Source organism: Condylura cristata, unplaced genomic scaffold, assembly GCF_000260355.1.
Source record: "Condylura cristata isolate star-nosed mole 26May11 unplaced genomic scaffold, ConCri1.0 scaffold00007, whole genome shotgun sequence".
NCBI lineage: Eukaryota > Metazoa > Chordata > Mammalia > Eulipotyphla > Talpidae > Condylura > Condylura cristata.
In genome coordinates, this window is record NW_004567108.1 from 48,930,002 (window position 1) to 48,937,310 (window position 7,309).

Sequence of the window (7,309 nt, forward strand, 5' to 3'; positions counted from 1 at the left end):
GTGTGTTCTTTCTGTGTTCAATTGAAACCCTTTCTTCAAAAGTGACCCTGAAAGGTGAGTCTAAATTTCCATACCTGCTTTCCATATGGGGAACATGAGGGCCCAGAAAGTTAAACTAAGTGCCTACTCATAACAAGGAACTCTGGGTTCTCAAAAGGTTATGGAAATCTAATCAAAATGGAAATAAAACTTAACGCTTTTTAAGATTCTTTCCTGTTTCTTTAAAATAAAGCCCTTTCGACCAGGGAAGAAAATAATAATAGTAATGAACAACTATATACCAGAGACATTTTATGGGGGCTGAGTGGGGAATGGGATCAAAAATGGGGTTGGGGAAAGTGCACTGGACCATGGCAATGGAACATGGGTGATTTGATGATGAAAAACTCACGGGGATTACAATTGAGATGGAAAAAGGCACAAAATGATGTAAAAATATACTATTATGTTATTTTAAAAAATAAATAAATTCCGGCCCTCCCTGGTGGCGCAGCGGGTTAAAGCACTGCACTAAGAAGCTAGAGCCACTTCTGCATGAGTTCAATTCCCGCCTGCCCCGGAGGCGACCACATGGTGTGGCAGACCTCTCCTGACCAGCCCGCTGCTCCCCTCAGCAGTGTACTTCGTCCATCTGCCTGTTCTGCTTCCCGCTCTGTCTCTGGTGAATTCTTTCACCCTCCGCATCTCTGGCCTGTAACCCAGTTCTGTACAAATAAATAAATAAATTCCTTTCTATTTCATTAGCTCCTAGGTTGCTTTTTGGCACAGTTAATTTGAAATCAGCTCTAAGTAGAAATATGAGCTCCAAGACACCCCAGTCAATGATTTTGAGGAGCCCTTTCCTAGGCCCACCTCCAAAATGCAGACACAAACCCTCTTCCAGTTGAGCAGATTCCTGTTGATTAATTCACCTATACCATACATAAAGTTTGAGAATGAACTGTTTCATCTCTGATGCTGGAGTATATTTTCTTGAAACTCTCCCATTCATGGATTTTTCCTGAATAAGCAGTTAGGGCATATTTAATATCAAAGTTTCCTCATTTAATTTTCATTTTCACCATATTTTGATCATCTGAGTTGAGGAAATAAACAGATTAAACTTTAAAAAGAAGGAAAGGGGCCCTCCCCGGTGGCGCAGCAGGTTAAAGCACAGCACTGAGAAGCTAACGCTGCTTCCGCATGAGTTCGATTCCCGCCTGACCCGGAGGTGACCACATGGGGTGGCAGACCTCTCCTGACCCGCCCGCTGCTCCCCTCAGCAGTCTACTTCGATCTGCCTGTTCTGCTCCCCACTCTGTCTCTGGTGAAGCCTCTCGCCGCCCCTGAGCCTCTGGTCTGTACCCCAGTTCTGTATGAATAAATAAATAGGTTTTTAAAAAAAAAAAAAAAAGAAGGAAAGGCAGAGAAAGACTGTTTTGTGAATTTGAAATATTTCTGATGAAAAAGATACTTTTTTTGATACTTTTGTTTTTTAAGAAAACAAATTCTTGAAGTATGTTATGTAATTTCATGGAATGAAATTAGAAATCTTAGAGACTGTTGTTGACACAGATAAAGAAACAGTTCAAGTAAACTGAGATATGCTCTTAGAGCTATTTCTAAGTCAATAGGTGTACAGTTATCTTATTCTTTTTAAAAAGCTGCATAACATTCTATGAGGAAGTAATTTATTTGACCATTTTTCTTTGAGGGAACTTCTAGTTATTTCCAATTTTTAATTATTATAAACAATGCTTTAATGAACAACCTTGTAAAGAAATGTATATTTCTTTTTACAGGATAAATAACCAGAAATAAAGTAAAAAATTTAATAGAAATAATTCTCTTATAAAATTAAACTGTACTTTCTTGCCCAACTGAATATTATCAATCTTTTCATTTGATTTAAAACTTTTTAAATATTTGTCCTTTTGTACTTAAATCACTCACTTATCTGAAATTTGGTTTCTTTTCTTTTTGTGGGTTAGGTCTGCTAGAGGCCTAATATTCATTTTGTCAATATTGAATATGAGAGGGGGAACAGAGTGCCAAGCATGGCAAGAGTAAGGAAGGCAGTTACTGCAACCAACCACCAAACTGGATAATCCACTCAGCAAAATCAAAGCCTACAGCTGAACAGATCTGTCCCTGTGGCCACCTCAGGAGGTCAGTCAGGGATCATGTGTTTTTATGGTTGATTTGCATCATATATGTGTTTTAACTATACAGAGTTTTAAACTGCTGAGGCTCCAGATACCAGTGACTTGTAGCCATTTTAAGAAAGTTTTAAATATTTTGCCTAGAGTGTTTTTTGTCTTCCAAGTTGACAATAGAACCTAGACTCCCTACCCTCTCCCCATCAACTCCTCCAACAGATTCACCCAAGAATTGAAAATCATGCTGGATCTTATCAAAACATTCCTTCAAGAAATGCTCATATCACTTATAACCAGGGTAATGCAAATCAAAACCACAAGGAGATACCACCTCACACCAGTAAGAATAAACATATTTAAACAACTGGCAACTGGACCCTCCCTTGTGGCTCAGCGGGTTAAAGCACAGCACTAAGAAACTAAAACCACATCAGCATGAGTTCTATCCCCACCCCAGAGGTGATCCACATGGAGCAGAAGACCTCTCCTGACATGCTCGCTGTTCCCCTCAGCAGTGTACTTTGTCAGGCCTGTTCTGCTCCCCACTCTGTCTCTGGTGAATCCTCTCACCATCCCTCCACCTCTGGCCTGTACCCCAGTTCTGTGTGCATAAATAAATAAATCTTAAAACAAAACAAAACAAAACAAAAACTGGCTACCAAAAATGCTGGCAAGGATGTGGAGAAAAGTGAACTCTCCTTACACTGATGGTGGGAATGCAAACTGGTCCAACCACTATGGAAAGCTATGTAGAGAAAGCTCAAATTACTAAAATTAGATCTACCAGAAGTCCCAGCAATTCCAAACCTAGCAATCTATCCAAAAGACACAAAAAAACTACTTCAAAAGTAAACCTGCATCCCTATGTTTATTGCAGCACTATTTACAATAGCTAAGATATCTAAACAAACTAAATGCTCAAAACAGCGTCAAAAAGATGTGACACACCCGCACAGTGGAATACTACTCAGTATCAGTATAAACGCATGCCATTTGCAGGAACATGGGTGGAGCTAGAAGGGATTATTTTCAGTGAAATCAGTCAGAAGGAAAAAGAAAAATATTGGATGATTTCACCTAGGGAAACTGAACAAAGTGTCAAAAAAGACAAAACTTGCCAGCACACTATAAATCTAAGACACATAGCAGGCAAGGGGGCGAGAGATCAAAACAAGGAATGCAGGACTGATAATGGTTCATGGATGGTATGGTAATGTGAGACTTATGGAGACTACTACTGAGGGGAAAATCAAATACTGTACAAAAATGAACAACAATATAAGTTAAAAAAGTATAATGTACAAACAAAAAAATCCTTCAAATTATATATCTATATACAATAACCTGTGTAAATAAAAGGAGCTTGAAAATACAGTTTCTTCATCTCATCATGTATGTTTGTAGTTTTCCAATTTTTTTTTTTTTTGCACTCTTTATGGATTGGTATCTAGCCACCCTATTGCATAATGCACCCACTGTCTCTCCTGAGGCTTTGGAATTCTTCTTAACATAGTGTTCTGAGCAGCCAGAGGGAATTAGCACACAGGTGGAGTCAGTTTTCTCTCTGGTCCAGGTCATTATTAGTAAATAAATAATGGCCACAGTGGGAGATTTTTGTTTTGAATCTGTGCATTTTAAGCACCATGATGTGTATCAGTGGTCCCACCCAGGATGTGAGAGAGGGTTACTGAAGGCGTTCTAGTCTTCCATGGAAAAGTAGGATGTGATTCTTTGGGGGAGAAGGCCCTTCCTTTTTCCTTTATGGGCTGGATGAGACATAGATCTTCCTACTTCCTACATTAAAGGCAAAGTCAGTGATATAATTTCAAATCAAGAATTCAGAGGTTGCCAAAGCTGATGACTTGCGTGCCCAACCACATCCTCTAGTACTCCATGTTTCCCTAAAATCAGGGGGCTTCTCCATATCAAAAAGAAAAGAAACAAGTTTAGTGAGCACATGAAGATAAGGAACACTCAAACCATATTCATTGGAATACAAACTGGTTCCACTTCTATAAAAAATAATGTGGAGGTATCTCAAAATATTAAAAATAGATCTGCCATATGATCTAGCAGTCCACTCCTAGATGTCTACCCAATGAATACTAATACAGTATATGTCCTCTGATGTCATTGCAGGGTCTCTTACAATAGTCAAGTTGTGAAAACAATTTACATGCACAATAGTAGATGAGTGAGTTACGATGCAATATATACACACAATAAAAGACTACTAAACTTGAAAAGAAAAAGGGTGTTATCTTGCATTACAGCAATATGGGAGAATTGGAAGTGATAATGGTAAATGAAATTTGTCAGGAGAAAGACAAATATCAGATATTGTTAGTCATATGAGGAATACAGAGAAACAAAAAAGGAAACAGAATTAAACCAGAACAAACCTCAGAGTCTTACTGTAGAATTGAGGCTACTAGAAGGGGAGTATGGGGCTCGGGAGGGTGAAAAGGGACCCAACAGACAGCTGTAGAGGCTTATGGGTACTTTGGTGATAGGTAGGTATAGTCTGGTAATAGCATATATATGAAGAGGTGTGAACCTACACCCCTAATCGTATACAGTGTTATAAACCAATGTTATCCCAATAAAAATAGTAATTTTTTTAAAAAAAAAAAGCAGGTGGCTCCTGTAGCTGCCTGAAAACTTGCTCTGTTGCCGGAATTCATTAGGTTCCTGCACAGGACAGGTCTCCCTTAGAAGCAGCACTCATCCACAACAAAAATGATTATACTACACTCCATGGTGCTGAACTCAAAGGGTTACTCTTAGCAGTTCCCCCAGAGGTCTCCTACAAAATCCCAGAGCTAACTGACCCCTTAATGCTCCTCTCCATGGATTGATTGCCTTCCCTTCCCTGTCTCACATCCCCACCAGCCCCTTCTATCTCGATTTTTCCTAATAACCTACTTGCACTCTAATCCTTCCTCAGAGTCTGCCTCTTGGACAACCCAACCTAAACAGAAGGGGACGTAATCTGTGTAGTGGGAGATGACGTGTCCTTTTGAGAACTAAGACTAACAAACCATTTTAAGGAACTACCTGCAAGCAATAAAGATTTTCACTCTTTATAAAGAGATGCAAAAGCTCTTCTTGGCAGGGTCTATGTTTTGTAGAAATAAAAGGGAGAGGGATTAATCTCAGAGAGGGAATCCTGTCACTCCTGATATCATCTACCTGAAGCAGTGGGGTTGCTAAGAGAAAGGCCTGGGGTGGCAAGAACAGGGTCCAGGCTCAAGTCCCAGAAACTGTAGCTAAGGAAGCAGTGACAAAAATAAATAAATCACATTGTGATATTCCCATTTGAAAAGAAAAACTAAAAATGTATCCTTTTATTGAAAAATTCTGTTACTTGAGCATTGCCAAATGTTGCTTCATGGAAAGATTGTCACTGTTCTGAGGTTTTGTGTTTTTAATTAAACTTTTAAAATATTTATATTTTTGTGAAATAATGTTGATAGAAGATACTATTTTTTTAATGACATTTTTATTTGGCAGAACTTAAACTTGCCAAATATTTGTCAGTGCTCTTCTTTTGTGTGGAGGCACAAAATCCTAAACTCAGGCCCTCCTTGGTGGCGCAGCAGGTTAAAACTCAGCACTAAGAAGCTAAAGCCACTTCAGCATGAATGCGATCCCCATCCTGGAGGTGATCCACATGGCGTGGCAGACCTCTCCTGACCTGCCCGCTGCTCCCCTCAGCAGCGTATTTTGTCAGTCTGCCTGTTCTGCTCCCCACTCTGTCTCTGGTGAATCCTCTCACCACCCCTGCATCTCTGGCCTATACCCCAGTTCTATATACACAAATAAATAAATCTTTAAAAAAATAATCTGGGCGGCACAGATCACAATCCCATGTGCACACACATATTCTGTGTCACAGGAGTGTCTATGGACTAGGCATGTCATGAAGCAGCATTAGCAATCAGGTCCCAACACAACTGGCCTTACTAATGTGTGATGGCGTGGTAGCAGAGACACAGATTTCTCACAGAACGTTCTTCTGGAGTCAGCTATCTAGTCCCCAGGCCCTTGAGCACAGTGCCCGTCCTCTGGCTCTTCAGCTGTCCACCAAGAGGCCTCTGGGATCTTCCTATACTTTTGTCAGATAGTCCAAAAGCTATATCTCTTCCTCCCTCAGCACACAGACATAAGGAGAATAGAAACTTCTTATCTCCTCAGTCAAAAAAAGATACTAAAAGAATAAAAGTTCAGGTCATTTTTTAAAAGAGATTGAGCACAAGCACTTAAAATGAGGCCAATCATAGTAAAAGAGAAGGACTATGTTATGAGCTCTGAGGAAATAAATTAAAAATGGAGGAAGGTTTTTTTTCATTATTATAGTTTATTTTTACATCATTTTGTGCCTTTTTCCATCTCAGTTGTAACCCCTGTGGACTTCCCATAACCAATTCACCCATGTGCCATCACCATAGTCCTGTGCACTCCCTGCCACCATTTTTGATCCCATTCCCCACCCCACCCCTGTAAAATGTTTCTGGTATATAGTTTTCCAAAAGATGGAGGTAGTTTTTAAAACTGTCATGGGGGCAGGGGGTGTTGGTGAACATTGTCCTCCCTCTAGTTCCCCACACCGATTCCATCCTGAAAGATCAGAGATGCTGTTCTTTAAACTCTTTGATAAATCATCCCTCTTGAGAAGAACTCTTTTTCTCGATAAACAGTAAATTCACACTTTTTCTAGACTAGGAGCAATGTGACCAAGAGCCATCAGGCTGGAGAGTCAGGAGACCCATCTGGTTTGGCCAGTCTAGAACTGAGACCCCAGATGCTTGCCAGGGCTGCCTAAGAAAAGTGGCACCAACTGAGTGAAAGTAGCAGGAATATATTGCCTCATGGTCTGGAGATCACAAACAGCACATACGTGTCAGCAGGGCTATTTCCGCTTGAGGGCTGTGAAGAAGAATCTCTTCAGGCCTCTGTCCTTACCATGGGCATGGCTATTATGGTGTTCACATCACATCTCTCTGTGTGTGTCTCTGTGTCCAATTTTCTCCTTTAAATATTGACACCAGTCCTATTGGAATAGGGCCTACCTCCATGAGGTCATTTTTAACTTAATTACTTCTGTAAATGCCTTATCCCCAAATAAGGTCACATGCTGCAGTCCTGGGTGTTTAACACTTCAATAAATG